The sequence below is a fragment of the Staurois parvus genome, unplaced genomic scaffold (genome assembly GCF_062004578.1).
Source record: "Staurois parvus isolate SC_StPar_1 unplaced genomic scaffold, SC_StPar_1.0 ptg000885l, whole genome shotgun sequence".
NCBI lineage: Eukaryota > Metazoa > Chordata > Amphibia > Anura > Ranidae > Staurois > Staurois parvus.
In genome coordinates, this window is record NW_028318681.1 from 2,447,804 (window position 1) to 2,468,039 (window position 20,236).

The 20,236-nt window shown below is 42.7% G+C and overlaps 1 long non-coding RNA gene across 20 annotated transcripts in view; it reads left to right on the forward strand.

Annotated features, from left to right (window-relative positions):
* LOC149442481 (uncharacterized) overlaps positions 1 to 20,236 on the forward strand; it is an 876,277-nt gene that overhangs the window by 843,930 nt on the left and 12,111 nt on the right. For all 20 annotated transcript variants that reach the window (XR_016307175.1, XR_016307176.1, XR_016307168.1 and 17 more), the window contains one exon: positions 1,521 to 1,663. This is a non-coding gene — a long non-coding RNA (uncharacterized LOC149442481). The remainder of the gene's footprint in view (positions 1 to 1,520; positions 1,664 to 20,236) is intronic.

Sequence of the window (20,236 nt, forward strand, 5' to 3'; positions counted from 1 at the left end):
TATATCTGCTTGCTTGTACATCCTGTATGGGGTGAGCAGATGTACTGACAGATCTGCAGGAGACCTGCATGGCATCAGTGATCTGCCTATCGCTGGTGCAATGCTTTCCAGGCTTCGGCAGCAAAAAATAATGCACATTTTTTTACCTGCATATAAAATGTGCATTTTTTTTTTTTTTTATCAAAAGGTGAACTTACCCGTGAACTAAAGGGCTTTGGAAGGTGAGAATACCGGCAGCAAGTATTATGGAGTATTTTAATTCTTGGGATTAGAAAGCCTTAATGTATAACTAAAGGAAAAACTTTTTTTTTTTTTTTTTGGGGGGTAGAGAGGAGAGGGATTAGAACACCTGTCAGGTTTTTATTGCTGTCTTTGTCCCTGAGAGATCCCCCCTCTCTATGTGTCCTGTTTGCCATTATCATCGAAGGTAAATGTAAAAGAAAATCCCAAATTTTGTGTTGTCCCCAGAAAAGTAATAGAGGGGAAATCTTCCAATGAGGGACCCCAAAGTATTCCCTTAATTTTCAGGGATTTTTTTGACTTCCTGTTTTGGCTATGGGACAGGAAGTGAAGGTAAATCTCCCCAATGGGACACAGATGGCAAAAAATAAAACTGACGGGGGTTATAAATGTCCAAAATGAAAAAGAAATGTTGCCTATAGTTCTACTTTATACCCCTATTAAAACATTGAACTCTTTCTTAGCAGGATCAGTGATGTTCTCGCCTATGCCGTCCCTTCACCCACTTGTCTCCCCCCCCCCCCCCCCCCTTGAGCTGACATCTTAATTGTGGTCACCCAGCTGTGACACCTTTTGGCTTCACAGCTGGGTGCCCACTGCACGAGGTGTACTGCACCTCCCGAATGGTCCGGCAGTCTTCTTGGACCTGTAAAGTGTCCTAGAAGACTGTGGGGGGAAGGAGGAGGGCATGCTAGAACCAGGGACCCGCTCCCCCCCCCCAAAAAAAAGTGTAAAATGTGGCAGTGGAGGGGGTAGGAGGCAGACAAACAGAGCTGCCCCTTTTGGTGGAGCTCCCTTTAATATATCTATAAATTATTTTTTTTTAAATGCAAACAGTAACTGAAATTTGATTTATTATCAGCTTCTTGAAGTCAGCAGAGATCAGACTAAGGGGGGGGGGTGCTGCAGCAGTGCAAGGGACCAGTTGATTGTGCTCATGTGCTGATAGGAGGAGAAGGGGAAGTGACAGAAAGATTCGGCTTTCTGCTTCTCTCTTTACTGTTCAGTCATAGGCTAGGGGAAAGGCAAGACCTGTAAGTGTTAGTTATCTGCAGCAGAGAAAAATGGGGTTCCTGCTCTGACAAACAGTACTGTGCTGTGTGGCAGAGCTGTGTAGATTTCAGGACTGGAGGGATAGAAATATAAGTCCTTTGTCAGATAAGACCTGTATAAATATTTCAGCCATATGTTTGAGGTTAATATTATATAAAGGCTGGTATGTGTGAAATGTATTTATATATTTTGTTGTTTCTTTTTGTGTATTTTTCTCCTGGTTTAAGGTTTCTGCTGGTTTCTCCTTGATCAGTGATGGTCCAGTGAGCTAAGCAGTGTGTGAGATGATTAAGTAAGAAGTTGGGACCATGGGGCAGAAGAAAAAGCCATTTCTCAGGTTACTGGATTACCTGGTGATCATAGGCGCAAGGTAAGCCATGGTTCCTTTTCATGTTTTATCACTAGAGTACTACAGCAGGCATCACTCGGGCAGTTTAGTTCTATAACCAAAACACACATACATTGTCAGCAGCAATCCACTGCCTATCCAGAGCTCCTTTTTATTCTTAGTAATTTCAGATCATACACTAGAAGGATAGATGACATTTTAGCAAAAATCAATATTCCATCTCTCTGTTCTCTCCTTTGTCTTTGGCTCAGAGACAGCAGCGGGAGCCATTGGCCAGTGAGGAGGAAGCCGGGCCAGGCTGTGCTTTGTGAGTCAATAGACACTCAGAGCTGGCTCTGCAGTGAACCTGCACGAGTGCTCCCATAGCCAGTGGCTTGCTATGAGGACACTTGGCAAAGGGGGAGGAGCCAGGGACCCGAGGGGAGCACAGAGCAGGTAAGTATGACATGTTTATTATTTTAAAGAAAATAAAATGGGTTTAGAATCACTTTAAGTTGCTGTTTTGAGACAATTACAGGGGATTGCCATATCTGTTTTCCTTTTGAAAATGTAAAAGTCAACACATTCTTCAATTTAAATCAGCTAAATACATTTTGGATGCTTCAAAACAAAAGTATTGTAACAAAAAAAAAATATTTTGTCTAGTGGTACATAGAAATGAAAATTCTGGTGCCGAAAATGAAAATTCAAAATGCACTTAGCCGAGAACCGAAATGCACAATTTTTAAACATGAATATATATTTTTTTGAAAAAAATACACTTTGATTAGAAAAAAAACAACAATATATACCTCAATTTTTTTGTAAAATATGAAAGAGAATTTTACGGCGAGTAAATAGATGCCCAACATGTCATGCTTTAAAATTGTGCACGCTCTTGGAATGGTGTGAAACTGCGGTACTTAAAAAATCTCCATGGGTGATGCTGTAAAAATTTCTACAGGTTAGCAGTGTAAAGTTACAGAGGAGGTCTAGTGCGATAATTATTGTTCTTGCTCTGATGTTCGTGGCGATACCCTCACACGTGGTTTGAATATTGTTTACATATGTGGACATGGCCTACATATGCGTTCACCACTACGTGGGGTGACAGGGACACTTTCAACTTTTTTTTAATTTATTTATTTTTGTTTTGTTTTTTGCACTGTCCCTTTAAAAAAATTGTTATCACTTTTATTCTTATCACAAGAAATGCATGCATCCCCTGTGATAGAAATAATTAGTGACAGGTCCTCTTTATGGAGAGATATGGGGTCAATAAGACCCAACATCTCTCCTTTACAATGTAAAGAATTGGATCAAAAAAAAACCCATTGATCTAGTGCTTTAAAAAAAAAAAATGTCCGTAACCGGAAGTGACATCGCTCCGGTCCTCCAAGGGCATAGAGATGAGTGGAGGCCATCTTTCCTTCACTCATCTCTATGCCCAGCGCCGGGATCGATGGTTTCTCAGGTGAGGCTGAGAACTCCCGAGTGGCGGCAGCGAGGGGCGGGGTTTTTTTGGCACCCGTATCGGTGCTTTTTTTCATTTCGGCCGACGGCCGAAAGGGGTGTTTTTGGCAGAAACGCTTCGGGCCACTGAAATTTCGGTGCATCCCTAGTTTGGTCCACTACCTGCAATGCTGCTGAGAAGGACCCTTTCTCGCTGTGTGGAGGCAACGGTTGCCTTTCAGAGATCTGATACACCCACTGCTGAGTCAGAGACAGAACTCTCCAATCTGCAAGGTGCATGAGTGTCGCTGATCCCAAAGCTATAGGTCTGTCCTCTGCAGAACAACTGCTGCTTCCACAGAAAGAGCAAGGGTCCTTCACTGCAAAATGCTGTCAGGGGAAAAAAAGCTCAGTTCACGGGAAAGAAAGTACGTAAATTTCATTTGGGTTCAGCGTTGCATGACCACGAAATTGTCAGTTAAAGTAACGCAGCGCTGTAATGCAAAGAATGGGCTGGTAAGGAAGGGGGGGGGGTAAATCCTCAGTAGGGCAAGGGGTTAAATATGTGTTAACCTCAACACAGTGTACCATAAATAATCAAATGCAAACTGCTCATATTACAACATTGTGTATACATTCGATAAACATAAAGTAAACCAAAGAATATGTAAGTTAAAAGTTCAAAAAGATAATACGAAGGTGTGAAAAGGGCCAGTGGTTTGGTACTTGTAATAACATGCTCCACTTAACAGTACTGTTGGTGCCCCACATGGACCAACACTCACCCTATGTAGGTGACCAATTATCTCTAGTATGGTCAACAGCACTTGGTAGTATGCAGCACACCAGATGAATCCACTCATAGAAAGGATTCCCCCTCTATTTTTACTACATTCTCTCGGGCCCTTAGTAATGTGGGGTCCTTCAGTTGTTCAGTGGCAAAATTTTCCCTGTGTACTTCTAAGTCAAACACTAGGGGTTGTAGGCTCCTCCCTAGGCTCTGTTTTCCCTGCTAATACTGGCAAGGGAAACACAGGCTCAATCCTCACCCTCAGAGGATTCCCTAGGATAACCTTCAGGCTCTGAAGGACCATTTAATGGGAAATCTGGGCCATTCTAGAGCTCCCAGAATTTTGGGAAATCCCTCCCCACAATGGCGTCATGTGGCAGTTGGGGAACCAGATCCACCTGATGACACAGGTTACCGAGGGAGGTCTCAAAGGACACTGTTGCCACTGGATACTCTCTCGTGTCCCCATGAACACAAATGACTGCCAATTTTCTAGGGTGCAAGGTTTTTCCCGTTACCAATTCAGTTTTTTCCAAAGTAACCAGGCTACCTGAATCCAACAATGCAACAACATTTTTACCATCAATACCCATTTTGCATAAAGGTTTCTCATTTCCCTTTTCAGCAGTGCAAGTAACAGTTGCAAATGGGGACTGCTGTCTCTCAGTAAGAAAGTCACAGTGCATTGGTTCATCCGTACTTGGGCAATCTGCTGCTACATGTCCCTTTTCCCGGCAGCGGTAACAGATTATCCTTCTGCTCACCTCTGGCGGGTTTGGCTTTCCAGGCCGCTCACGCCAGATATTGGAAACAGTCCCAAAAGTACCTTTCGTTCCCCCTTTTCCAATCTCTCCACCCCCATCCCTTGGTGCAATGTTACCCATTGCTGGGGATGGTCTGGTCTTGGGGTGGAAAGTCGGTGATTCCTTGAGGGAAGACGTAAGATTTTCAGTCGCTAGATATCTCTCCACAAGGTCCAAAAGCTTGTCTGCTGTTTGTGGATCTCCATGACTCATCCATTTCTGCAAGGTAGTAGGGAGAGACCTCAGAAATTTGTCCATCACCACCCTTTCCACAATCTTTGGTCCAGACAGTGTATCTGGCTGCAGCCATTTCCTGGTCAAATGAATAAGGTCATACATTTGGGATCGGGGTGGTTTTCCCAGTCGATAACTCCAGTTGTGTACCCGATGAGCCCGGACAGCCAGGGTTACGCCCAGCCGCGCCAAAATTTCCATTTTTAAACGATCCTAGTTCTTGGCTTCCTCAGGCTCAAGGTCAAAATAAGCCTTTTGGGACTCGCCAGATAGTGGGGTGGCCACTAGTCCAGCCCACTGCTCTTTAGGTCAACTTTCTTTTTCAACTGTCCTCTCAAAAGTGGTCAGAAACATCTCAGGGTCCTCATCTGCAGACATCTTTGGCAGCAGGTGACTTACACGGAAAGATGGTATGGTAGTAAAATCACTCCCAGCCTCAGTCTGCTCACTCTGCTGAAGCTGTTTCATGATGGCTGCAATTTGCTGTTGGTGTATCTGTTCCTGCCATTCCAACGATTCCCTAAGGCGTGCCTACGCCTGTTCCGGGGCTTGCTGCTGGGCTGCAAGGCTCTGTTGCAAAACCTGCTGCTGGGCTGCAAGGCTCTGTTGCAAAACCTGCTGCTGGACTGCAAGGCTCTGTTGCAAACTTGCATTTGTTTTCTGCTGACTTGCATTTGCCAAAGCAAGCTGTCTCAGTATCTCTTCCATGCTGGCCTTGCTTCACCTGCCTGCATCCTCCACCATATGTGAGGGATTAACCCAGTAGCGGGTTGTGCTTGGCCCCCTGGATGGGTCAGAACACCGTGAAAGAGGCTCAGCACGACAGCAGGATCTTGGTGAAAAGTTTGTGCTTTATTTACAAGTCGGGTGAACACACGGTGCAAATAGTCAAAACAGCAAAAAAATACAAACAGAAAATAAAACCTTGCCCTGCTGGGCATCTAACTACAAACACAGGTTTCCTATCTAGCTGTCTGAATACAGCCTATTGCTGCTTAGACACAGAGTGTTCACACAGTCTAAGATCACACAGATTATCTCTCACCACAGGATGGTTTGGTTGCTCCCCAGTCTGTCCTGCACAGCAAACTGGTTCCAGGTTGGAGCATCCTCTCTAAGCAGCCTGGGCGTTTTATAGAGCCCAGAGCCCTCAACTCGCTACAGCTGAGCTAATGAAATCATCAGTGACCTAAAACGGCTCACTACACAGCACAACAGGAGAAACAGTCCGTGTATAACATGAACCTGGGGCAAATATACCTTCCATCCTGGACACATCCCTTAGTTCTTCCTGCCTTCTTGTCACAGCACCCTTTGAAATTATGGACAATCCTGAGGCACCCTATTCTGAAATGTATAAAAGTATTCTAATAGTTTTATATAACGCAGCAACATCCGCATACATAGGACGCCCAACATTAGAGGTGATTTGTTTTTCCAAAGTAAATACACTTTTGCACACTGGTACTGACTAGTATTCCAATGTTTCTCTTCTCCCTCAGTTTTTCTCTATCACTGAGATGTGACCCCCAGCACAGACCGAGAGGGGCGGGAGAGGGTCAAACCAAGATACTGTGCAGGCAACCAACATCCTCCTTATCAACTGATGATGTCATTGGTTGTCAGGCACTGGTGGCTAAAAGGTCCTAATGGTGCACAATGAAAACCTGTGGCTTTGTGTTACTAAAAGGCAGGCTTGTTCCACCCGCTGGCTTGTGTACAAGTTTTGGGCAATTTTTAGACCTTTTTCCAAGGCACCCCTGAAGAAACCTCAAGGCACCCTGGTTGAGAAAGGCTGGTCTAGTGCGTTAGTGTACAGTGCATTGCAGTGTCCAGTGTGCCAGTGTACAGTGCATTGCGGTGTCCAGTACATCACACAGTACGCTGCATTGCGGTGTCCAGTGTACAGTGCATTGCGGTGTCCAGTACGTCACACAGTACAGTGCATTGCGGTGCCCGTTGCGTTAGTGTACAGTGCATGGCGGTGTCCAGTGCATCACAGTGTACAGTTAATGGCGGTGTCCAGTGCATCACAGTGTACAGTTAATGGCGGTGTCCAGTGCATCACAGTGTACAGTTAATGGCGGTGTCCAGTGCATCACAGTGTACAGTTAATGGCGGTGTCCAGTGCATCACAGTGTACTGTGCATTGTGGTGTCCAGTGCGTTAGAGTACAGTGTATTTTAAATATTGTATTGTTTTTTTCCAGTTTTTTTCCACTACAAATAAGATGTGTGTGGTGCGCATATGAATTTGTTCTTTTTTTTTTTTCTTCTTCAAACTAGAGTCCGGCCCCCCAACAGTGTGAAGGTCTGTGAACTGGCCCCCTGTTTAAATAGTTTGAGGACCCCTGGTATAACCTGTAGGTCATAAAGCTACACATAAACCTATATTTGTTTTCTTTATTCTTCAATAGTCACAAAGGATATAAGTTCACTTTGTGTGCACCAAATGTCTTTGCAAACTTGGTTATTACCTTGCAAAAGTAGCAGTCCCATCGCTAGGCTGTGTGGAGTCTAGAGCTGTGAGAGGTACCCAGAAGGCCTCTCCCACTAAAGATTTTACAGAAAGCTGCTGTACAGAGATAACATTTCACACTGGATTGCTGCACAGATGTGGCAGAGATACACAAAGCACACAAAGATTGAAGGAAGAATACACACGCCTCTGGTAATTAGACAAGATTTGGTTATTCCAGGGTTTAGCTTTCAGATTTTTTTTCTGTATCTTGTTTAGGAGACTTTTACTTTCTTTTTCAGCGAAAGGTGCCTGCTCCGCAGGGGCTGCAGACTTTTAATTTTTTGGGATATTTAGGGTTATTGTTAGAAATAAGAGCACAGTTAGCCATAATGATATGACTGCGGTTCTTACATTTCCATATTGTATGAAAGACACACAAAGAAGGTAACTTGGACTGCAAGTCCACTTATAAACACCAATTAACCACTTCCTTACCGCCCTATAGCAGAAATGCTGCCAAAGGGCAGCACGGGTGCACAAAAACACGTATGTACACGTGATTTTGCATTTCCAAGTAGGGGGTGCGCGCAGGCCGCGTTCATGCCCTACCCACGCCGCCATTCGCGGCCACGGCTGTCAATCAGCGGGCCCAGGCCGATGATTACCTGCCAGCACCCGGTGATTACCGACAATCACTGACGGGGAGGAGGGCTACTTTGTTTACTAACAGTCATCCTCCCCGTCGGCTCGGGCACACTGCTCCGGGTGTAAGCACGCCCCCATAGTAAAACAGCGCACAGTTAACCCTTTGATCACCCCTTATGTTAACCCTTTTTTGCCCAGTGCCATTAGTACAGTGTCAGTGCTTTTTTTTTTTTTTTTAGGACTGATCACTCTATTGGTGTCACTGGGGATATCAGTGACACCAAGTCAGTTCCTCCCAGTGTCAGAATGCCCACCACAGTCCCGCTATAAGTCGCTGATCGCCGTCATTATTTATAGAAAAAAGAAAATAAATTCCAGTATCTATACCGCCATTTCTAGACGCTATAACTTTCACGTAAACCAATTAATTTACTCTTATTGGGATTTTATTTTAGCAAAGACATGGAGCAGAATACATTTTGGACTAAATTTATGACCAAATTTTACTTTTTAATTTTTTTTTTTTTTTACTGGACATGTTTAATCGCTTCCGCGCCACCCTATAGTAGAAATACAGGGCGGCACGGGTTCATAAAATCACATATATGTATGTGATTTGCACTCCCACGGTTTTCGTGCCCCTCCCAGATAGCGTCAGATTTCCTGACAGTACACCAGTAATCCCATTTAACCCCTTGTTTGCCAGGAGCACACTCACATACACTATAAACCTCCATTGCTAGTATAGTCTTTGAATGGATCAATATCTTTGATCAGATCAGCACTATACCAGTGTTCACATTAGTATAGCGTCCCCAAAAACGCAGTATTAGCGGGATCAGCCCCGATACCTGCCAGCACCTGCGTTTGGCCCCTACGCTTACCGCCCCCTTCTCCCCCAGCAAGTGCAGTGTCAGTAGGTCACTGTCACTTGATACATTGCACACAAAACCGCAGTGTTTGTAGAATCAGGCCTGATCTCTGTTAGCACTTGCTGGTACATTTTTTTGTAGTGGTTCAAGCAGTCCCTGACAGCTAGGTGCTCCTTTTACCGTGGGGCGCACTAGGTACCTATAAATGTAGTGGCCAAAATGCCAATGGAAAGGTACTCTAGTGAAGAGGCCTACAGGATTCTGAGTATGTCAGGTGAGAACGAAGGGGAAGACTCCCTGACACAATCAGCCTCAAAATACGAACCTATAGACAACAGCTGCATCCTGACAGATAGCTCAGATGATGGAGAAGAGGTCTCTGCTAAGATCAGGCGTACCCAACCCCAATCCCAGGTTGCTGAGATGTTACAATTGCATGATGACTCTCATATGCAGCAGAGTGCCAGTACTAGTGCCACTCTACCTTTTGGTGAACTGGCGAGCACCAGCAGCCTAGTACATCCTGGTCTTTCACATACTAGCACTGCAGTATCACTTGGTGATGTGGCAAGTCCCACAAGTGTAGTACAAGCTGGTGCTGCAGGCATCATCCTGGTATAATGTTTTTCAGCCAGTGATCAGCTTTCATGTAAAAGCAATCCTAGTGGCTAATTAGCTGCAAGATTGCTTTTACAAGCAGCGAGAGACGATGCCCCCCTCCCCCGCTGCCTTCCACGGCCTTCTCGGGGGAACCTGAGAATGCAGCGGGTGTTTCTGCCAGCTGACCATAGAGCTGATTGGAGACCAGAATGGTGACAATCATCTCTATAGTCTAAGAAATCAGAAGCTACGAGCATTTCATCACTTCAGTTTCGCAGGATATAAACAGCGCCATTTGTAAATTGGGAAAGCATCTGATCACACCGATCTTGGTGAGATTAGATAATGTAAGAGTAGAGGAGATATCTAGAGTCTCATAGACCCCAGATTTCTCAAAAATGAATGTATGACAATATCCATTGAAGTTATAAGGGATATTTGCATTCCCTGTGATAGCATTAAAAGTGATCAAAAAAATGAAAAGGACAGTGTAAAAATAATGTAAAAAATCAAAATAACTTAAAAAATAAAGCACCCTCGCCCCCCCCCCCCCCCCCACATTGATCCCGTGCCAGTATGTTAACATCGGTTGCACCATGCATGTGAGGTATCGTTGCAAAAGTCAGATTAAGGTCAGTAATTCTAGCACTAGACCTCTGTAAATCTAAAATGGTAGCTTGTAAAGGCTTTTAAAGCATTACCTACGGATATTAAAAATGTATGCAGTTTGTCGCCATTGCACAGGGCATGCGCAGTTTTAAAGCATGTCATGTTTGGTATCAATTTACTCGGCATACCATCATCTTTTATATTTTACCAAATAATTGGCCAATATATTGTGTTTTTGTGCATTAAAAGTAAAGAAAGTGTATTTTTAAAAAAACAAATCGCTGCTCGAGTACTATGTGCCATAAATTGCAGCACCCACCATTTTATTCACTAGCGTGTCTGCTTTAAAAAATATATGATGTTGGCGGGTTCAAAGTAATTTCCTAGAACAAAATACTGATTTTTTTTCATGTGAACAGAGAAGTGTCGGAAAAGGCTTAGTCTTCAGGTGGTTAGAAGAGTGAATGATGTGTGGCATAAACTTCTAATGCTGGGCATAAAATGCCCCCACCCCCAAAACGACCCCTTTTTGGAAAGTAGACACCCCAAACTATTTGCTCCCGTGTATGGGGATACCATATGTGAGAGACGTCTTGGCAGTCTAGCCAAGTACAGGACCCCAAAATCCAATATGCTCCTTCAGGCTTTTAAAGGGCTTTATTTCCTCATTACACTTCCTGACTACCTATCACAGTTTCGGAGACCCTGAAATGCCAAGATAGCACCAACCCCCCCAAATGATCCCTTTTTGGAAAGTAGACACCTCAAGGAATTTACAAGAGGCATGGTGAGTGCTTTGCAGATCTTGTTTGTTGCCACGCGTTTTTAGAAACTTTTTTTTTTTTATATTTCAAAACCTTGTGAGGAAAAAATGAGATCTGAAAAATACTCACCATGCCTCTTTCAAATTCCTTGAGGTGTCTAGTTTCCAAAAAGGGGTCATTTTGGGGGGGTTGGTGCTGTCCTGGCATGTCAGGGCCTCCAAAACTGTGCTAGGTAGTTAGGAGGTGAAATGAGGAAGTTACGCACCTTCAGGCTTTCAAAGTGGTCATTGGATTTCAGGCTCCTGTATGTGGCTAGGCTCCCAAAAAGTCTCACACATGATATAAAAAAGCACACAGGTGATCAAATACCACCGAAAGAAAGCTCTATTTGTGTGAAAAAGTACATAAATTTTGTTCATGCGGTCATGCAATGCTGCACCCAATTATCAGTTGAAATAGTGCAGCGCCGAATAGCAAAAAAAAGCCTGGTCAGGAAGGGAGGTAAATCCTCAGGAGGGCAAGTGGTCAACACATTTATATGCGCTCACAAGTGTAAAATAGGATGGCAGGAATATATCCGAGCAGGACCAGTCACAGGTGTCAGAGCTTCAGGTGATCAGGCTGGAGCTGCTGTGAAAAGGGCCATGCATAGGGATTTCTGGAGCCAGGATAGATGCCTCCGCATCAGATGGGGAGCCAAGACTGTTCCTGCTAGTTTTCCACTTGCAAGGAGTCACGAAAGGATTATGAGAAATTAGTTTTTAAGAGTAACACCTCGTCTTCATCATCCTCCAGGCAGCAGAGAGCAGGCAAGTTTCAACAGTTACCGGAATTGTCAGATTGGCCTGACATTGAAGCATAGAGGGCCATGACACTTGCTGTAGCCAGGTACACGTGCAACTACATACCTAAACATACTTTATTCTTTGTTAAATATGTTGTACGCTTTCAAATAGTTATTCGTGTAATTCTACACCTTGTGTTTTCTGTTTATCTCACCTTGTAATCAGGGGCGGACTGACAACTCATGGGGTCCCCGGGCAATAGGGGATCATGGGGCCCCTGTGTCTTTGCCCAAACTCAAAAAAGCCTATGAAAAAGGTACCACGGGCATCTCATGGGGCCCCCCTACTGACCCCGGGCCCTCGGGCAGTGCCCAAGTTTCCAAATGGTCAGTCCGCCCCTGCTTGTAATGATAGGCTGATCAGTTCTCCTGTGTCTATGTATTCATACACCTAACTTGTCCCTTAGGACAGGCAACTACTTGTTTTGGGTCACACAGGGTCCTGTGCATGGAAATGCAGGCTGCACGTTATTCCTCATCCCCGAAATAACTACACTTATTTAAATAATGACACATACACAATATTTCTTCTTTTGGCATAAAATTTTGGCTGCGGCACTTTTATTGGTAATTACACACAACATAAATTAAATTTGCAATATCGTTTATTCAAAACTTTTACATTTTAATTATCAACCAGGAATAAACTTGCTCAGTCTTTTAGGACTCGAGCTATCTGAAATAATTCTATCAATAAGACCCCACCAGCCAAACTATTTACAACGTCCGGCCTACCCAAGAGCCGCAGGCCAATTCTATACTATTTTGTAATGCTAAATGAAAGATATCTATACCTACGTTTGATAGATGCACACCGTCTGAACGATAAATGCCACTAACTCCTCCTTCTAGATCCGTGTGATGGTATGAAATTCCACCTATCAGAGGCATGAATTTTTCCATAGACTTGTTTAGTCGTCTTTTTTAATTGAGGATTAACTAACCATACAAGTCTAGGGACTACTTCTGAAAAGATAATGGTAGTATTCGGGGATGGTAAGTGGCAACGGTGTAAGTCCCGTTACGTCATGAACATTAGTTCTAGAGTTTTCTCATTGTCTATGGCATTTCCCCCAAGGTGTATGATTAATATCTGAGGTGCAGGCCAAACTTCAAACAACTTAGAAAGATGAAAAAACAAGTTAAACCATTTAAGACCACGTATTCCTTTCCATAAAATTAGAGATTTTGCAGGATCCGTTGTTAAATTAGCTGAATATGAACGCTGAGCCGCTCTTTTCAAAGCCCAGTAGACAAATGAATGTCCCAGTATCCATATATATCTTCTATCACCTGAAGAAATAAACAGACAGGTTAGGTCTAACATATAATTGGAAACGTTGTGACTCCTATCTACCTAATTTTTTTATTATTTCATCATCCAAGCCCATTTTTGCAGTTTGCGTAGCTGCGCCTATTCTAAACGAATGAGATGTGAATTTAAATTGTATAAGACCTAGTTTGTTAATGCCTTCTTTAACCACTTGAGCGCCTGAGGATTTACCCCCCTTAATGACCAGGCCTTTTTTTGCTGTTTTGGCGCTGCACTAATTCAAATAATTGTGCGGTCATGCAATGCTGTACCCAAACGAAATTTACGTCCTTTTTTTCACACAAATAGAGCTTTCTTTTGATGGTATTTTATCATCTGTGCGCTTTTTATTTTTTGCGCTATAAACAAAAAAATCACAAAAATTTTGAAAAAAAAACAATATTTTCTACTTTCAGCTATAAAAAATATATCGTAAACTCAAAGTTAGTCATAAATTTAAGCCAAAATGTATTCTGCTACATGTTTTTGGTAAAAAAAAATCCCGTGCATTAGCGGGCAAACTGGCGCTATATGGGAGGGGCGCTAACACTATCGGAAGTCACCAGTGACACTAATACAGTGATCAGTAAAAATCTGTTCACTGTAATCAATGACACTGGTGACAGGGCAGTGAAGGGGTTAACTGGGGGGGGCGATCAAGGGGTTAAACGGGATTACTGGTGTACTGGCGGGCAATCTGGCGCTATCTGGGAGGGACGCTAACACTATCGGAAGTCGCCAGCGACACTGATACAGTGATGAGTAAAAATCGATTCACTGATCAGTGACACTGGTGACAGGGCAGTGAAGGGGTTAACTGGGGGGGGGGGGGGGGCGGGGCGATCAGGGGGTTGAATGTGTCCTAGGTGTGTTCTAACTGTGGGTATGTGCTGTTTTACTCATTTTTACTGTGTCTTCTTCTCTGTCTGGAACGGAATGTGTCCAGGCAGAGAAGAATGACATCATATCCTGTCCTGTGTAAACTTCAACAAAGGACAGGATAGGACAGGGACCAATCATCTGATTTCAGCCAGACATCACTGGCTGAAATCTAATGATTGATCCCTCCGGGATCGAATGGTGTCACCCGCGGGTCGGCGGGAGCGCACGCGCCCCCTGCTGGTGAAAACATCGGGAGCGCGGAACCCGTTTTAAAACGTGGTTTTGCGCCTGAGTGCCGCCCTGCACACGTATATATACAGTGGCAGGGCGGGAAGCTGTTTAAAATGGCATTAAATTGAGACTTACTTACAGCTGATGCATCAGCATGCACCAGAAAAAGACCCAGGCTGACCGGTCTAATATTCAAATACTTTTTTACCATGACAAAAGGGCAAATATCCATGTCTCCCCAAGTATTATTATTATTATACAGTAAGTATAAAGATTGATCCATTTTCCTCTTCCAGCCTGATCTGTTTTTGAAAATGGAATAAACAAACTAATTCCATTTTCCAAAACCGTCACATTTTGTAGTAGTAGACCAGACATTTCTTTTTTTATTTGGGGGCAATAGTTCTGATATGCGTAATGCTCCAAAAAATGCTAGAATAAATGCCACGTTAAACAGTATAGATTTGGAGTCTGAAAAACAAATTTCTTTGGTAATCCTACATATTTTTTTTAATAATTCGATAGATATGGGATGTCTTGTGTCTGGAGAATAATGCTGTTTTTTATATCCATTGAGCGCTTGTTTCACCGAAAAGAATGATGTACATGCTGGAAAATTACTTGAGGAAAAAGGAAACTCCTGCTAGAATTTTAACTATATGGCTATAAGCAAAATTCATGTGCATGAATGAGCACAAAAAAGAAAGAATTGTATTCTCAGATGGGCAATTGAACTGATAACCCAATTCTCTGGAAAACTGCTTCCATTTATTCCATGAAGATGAATATTCAACCCATGTGCTGTTGGATACCGAATTTTTTATGGCCTTTATCAGTACGTTTAAATACGGTTGCACAGGTGATCTGGGCACTCGAAACCCTTTTAAATCTGCTGTTGGAAATAATTGTCTGAATCTTGATATCTGGAATCGAGATAAGGCGTCAGCTATTTGATTTTCTTTACCTGGGACATATCTTGCTTTAATCCAAATATTAAGTTTTAAACATTTCAAAACTAAATATCTAAGCAATTTTACCACCAAAATTGACCTAGATGATAAACAATATACTGCATACATAACCCCTTTATTATCTGTCTGTACTAACAGCCTTTTGTTGGAAAAGTGCTCTCCCCATAATTCCAACGCTACTATTAGAGGAAATAGTTCTAGCAAAACTACTGTATTTTCCGGCGTATAAGACGACTGGGCGTATAAGAAGACCTCCTACTTTTCCTGTTAAAATATAGGGTTTGGGCTATACTCGCCATGGAAGACTACCCCTCTTCCAACGCACACCAAATAAAAATTAAAAAACATCAGATTTGATTTCAATATGGTCATTTTAATTCAAATGCTTATGACATGCAGATACCTAGCAGGAAAACTGTCACTTATAAACAAAGGCTGTTTGTCATCAAACATGTAAACATAAAACAGTGCAAGTGGATTAAACTTTTCCTAATTCACTCTAAAGCTGAAAGGAAGGATAAGACAATAAACCCATGGGAGCTGCCATGCTGTTTATTTTCTAAGCAGTCAACCAAACTGGAACTGATGATGATAGGAGGAAGATAACAAACAATAGAGAGAGAGCAAGTTCCTGGCGAGTCAGCAACGCCCATCATAACTGCAAGGTTTTGCTGGTGTGACAGTTTCCCTTTAAAAGCCTTCAAAATCCTCCTGTTTGTCATCTGATATCATAAGTACATCAATGACATCTTGTGATACATTTGTAAGGCAGTCATCGTATGGATCTAATTCCGTATCAGATGGTGTGGTCTCAGCTTCGGCTTCCTCTTCATCTTGCCACAAGTAGTCATCCTCCATACCATCTAATGAATTTGATATGCCACACTTCTTGAAAGACTTGATTACTGTTTCTGCATCAATATCATTCCAGGCTTTTATGACAAACTTGCACAAAACATCCAGCTGTGGAGCCCGCATGTTTCCTCCTTTTGTGAATGACTTTCCGCCGCTAACCATCCACTCATTCCACTGTTCTCAAATGCGATCTTTAAATGGCTTGTTTAGGCACACATCCAGTGGCTGTACCAACGATGTCAATCCTGCAGGAATAACTGCCGCATCTGTGTTTATTCTTGCAAGCCTTTGCTTGGTGCTGGGAGTTAAATGAGCCCTGAACATATCCCACACCAGTAGACTACGTTTTTGAATAAGTCCACCTGGTCGCCTGCTCCATACATTATCAAGCCATAGCTTTACCCCTTCTTCATCCATCCAGCCTTTTTCATTCACGTGTACAAAACAACCAACAGGGAACTTGAGTTTCGGCATTGTTTTTCTTTTAAAAATAATCGTTGGTCTCAGTTTGGCACCATCAGCTGTGCATGCTAGTACCACTGTAAAACTGGACTTCTCATGTCCTGTTGTTTTTAATTAAAATTGTTTTTTCACCTTTTGGATGGACAGCTTTATTTCCAACCATATCAAAATTCATTGGAGTTTCATCCATATTTCCGATACTACTTAACGCATAGCCATGTTTATTGCGCTGTTGTATTACGTATCGATGGAAACTATTTACTTTGGCATCAAGATCTGCAGGTAATTCTTGTGCAATTTTCATCTTTTGCCTAAGTGTCATATTATGCCTTTCCAAGAATCTAGTACACCAGGATACAGTGGCCTTAAATCTGTTGCTGTGATCTGGGTTAGATTTGGCCCACTGAAGTGCAAACAAACGTATTTTATTTCGGGTCACTATATAACCGTTTTGGCGATGCTTATTCACCATGTCTGCTACATGTTTTTCGAGTTCTGGCCAATGTGGGGTGCCTCTTCTTAATGCACACTTACCCCTTGGCATACACTTTAATGCTTTTTCATTTGCTTTCCAGTCCCGAACCATCTTTTCTGTTACTCCATATTGTCTTGCAGCAGCACAGTTATTCTGTTCCATGGCAAAGTTTACAACTTTAAGTTTGAAACTGGCTTCATATTTCTTTCTTCTTGCTGGTGGAGCCATGATGGGGTCTTGACTGTTATCCATTTGTATACTGTACTGTATGTACTGGTGCTGTACTGTATGAACCGGTACAGATACTGGTGCTGTACTGTATGAACCGGTACAGATACTGGTGCTGTACTGTATGAACCGGTACAGATACTGGTGCTGTACTGTATGAACCGGTACAGATACTGGTGCTGTACTGTATGAACCGGTACAGATACTGGTGCTGTACTGTATGAACCGGTACAGATACTGGTGCTGTACTGTATGAACCGGTACAGATACTGGTGCTGTACTGTATGAACCGGTACAGATACTGGTGCTGTACTGTATTCACCACCACATGTATCTGCTCACCAGATAGACTCTGTTTTTTCACCACATATAAGATGCACACCAAACTTCATTAGAGATGCGCTGTTCCAACATTCGAATTGGTTGAAGTGCAGATGCTCCTGCTTCCCCCTGCCTTCCCTCAGAATCGCCAATCCAACCCAGTATACAACAACCAACAAATCACGGCAAGCGATGTATTTTTTGTGCACACTGCATACAAAGCCTGCTTGGATTGGGTGGGTCAGCTCTCCCTGCCCAGCCCTCCCTGTCTCCAAGATGATCCGAGCGGTACCGTAGTTTGCACAGAACTGCCACAGTGAAGACATTATTATTATGATTATAATGCTTAGCTAATTACCGTATTTCATTAAGATATTGCCATGAAGGGGTCAATTCAACAAGGTCGGATGCAGCAGTTGAGTGCTCGATTGATTGTGACTGAAACTGTGACATGCGCAGAAGCGTCAGGGATACACATCTTCATGGGCATACTCATCTTGCTGCTAGCCGATGTGTATCCCTTTTCTGCATGTCACAGTTTCAGTCCAGCTCAATCGAGCACTCAACTGCTGCATCCGACCTTGTTGAAGTTTCATGCAGTTCTGCTATGAATGGTGATCGGCGATCGTCTACTGCTACCGAAGACATGCGCAGAAGCGTCAGCTCGGAAGTACCGGTATGGATTCAACACAACACCCGGCATATAAGACGACCCCCAACTTTGTAGAAGATTTCCATGGGGTAAAAAGTCGTCTTATATGCCGGAAAATACGGTATGTTCTTTGTTGCATTCATTCGAATCCATTTTGATGGCCATTTACCACAACTCCAATGTGATTTCCATATTTCCGCAAAACCAAATGAGCCAGCTGAATCAGTGAACAATTCAAAATCCGTTGCAAAGATAAATTCATCCTGAAAAAACGAACAACCTTTATATTCCTCAAAAAATTTTAACCACACTACTAAATCCTCCTTTAATTCACAGGTTAATCTTACATGTGAGAAAGGAGATTTAAACCCGAAATCGCTAAATAAAGCGTACACGAAAATATTTTTCCCACTGGCATTATTCTGGATGCAAATGCCAGTAGGCCTAATAATGACTGTAATTCTATTAATAATACTTTTTTTTACCCTCTTATTGTTGTCAATTTTTTCCTCTTGGCAGTCGAAATTCACATTTTTCTGTGTCTATCAGTATTCCTAAAAATTCCAATTTTGTGGTTGGATAAATCGTTTTCATTTGCTAATGGTATACCGAAATGCTGCGTTACCTTACTGAACATTTGCAGCATGTCTACACATATTGTCGAAAATGCTGGGCCTATAAACAAAAAATCATCCAGATAATGAGTTCTCCCATTCTGGCCTGATTCTTTTTCAATAGCCCATTGTAAGAATTTTGAAAATGTTTCGAAATACGCACAAGACAGTGAACAACCCATTGGTAAACATCTATCGTAGTAAAGTTGACCTTCATAATGGATACCCAATGAGTTAAATGCTTCTGGGTTAATAGGTAATAGCCTAAATGCTGCCTTTATATCTGCCTTGGCTAGCAATGCTCCTTTTCCAAACTTTCTTATTTTATGAATGGCTCCTTCAAACGTGCAACATGATACTGATGCTGATCCTTCATCTATTTTGTCGTTTAAAGAAAAGCCTTTTGGGAATGATAGGTGGTGAATAAGCCGATACGTATTCGGTTCTTATTTAGGAATATTACCCAGTGGCGATATCCTAAAATTATGAAAAGGTGGTTCCTTAACCCCTTTGCGCCGGCGCCTCCCGGCCCTTTTAAGAGTTTCAGAAGCCGGGAGGCGGGGTTCAGGGTCATGTGACCGCTGTGATGCGGCGGTCACATGATCGGGAAAGGTCCCAATCGAAAGAGGAGATCGGGACCTTTCCGTGAGTATCGGACATGTGTGCTGGGAGCACGGCAGGGTGTGCGCTCTCGTCACATATGTCCTTTTTTAATAGAATGCAAATGTGCGACCGCTCGGCGTCTAGGCCCAGACGCCGGGAGGCCGCACATTTGCGTTCGGCCAGTGTGAAGAGGTTAAAAGGACCAGCCAGGCGTCCTTCTTTTATTTCTGTTTCTAATTTTTTTCTAACAATGTGAAATTGATCTACCGACTTTAAATTATCAACAATATTACATCCATAACCTGAAAATATTGGTAACAAAAACCATTCAAAAAACCATCCGTTTAAAAACTTAACTGTCTCCTTGTTTGGATATATTTCCAACTTTGACGCATGTTTTCCAAATTCACTGGTGTGCTGCCTTTTGATACATTCTCTCTTTTGTCCTTGAAAAGCCATGTTTCTTTTGAAACCTTTAAGAAATGAATGTGGGCCTGAACAATGCGAACATTCGTGTTTTGTACCTACATGACCCTGCCCACTTACATTGACTTTCATTGAATGCGTAACCATATCCCTTTTATATAAGGGAATACTGTGATGGAAGATTGTGGTTTTTGAAATGTCTGTTTTTGAGGTAATATTAAGTTTAGCCACAAGCCTACATTCTTCATACCCCATTTTAGTGATGGATATATAGATAGTTTTTGCCGGAAAGATTTGTCGTAATGATACCATCCTAATCCTCCAAAATTTTTATAGGCCTCTAAAACTTGTTCCAAATGTTGGAATAAACCACTGCAATGCTCTGGGTGTTTTTCCCCTAGCACGCTAGAATATATTGCAAAAGCTTGCAGCCAATTATGAAATGATCTCGCTATTGGTCTACGCCTGTCTTCATCGTCGGATTTTCTATCAGTTTTGCCTGTGAAATCT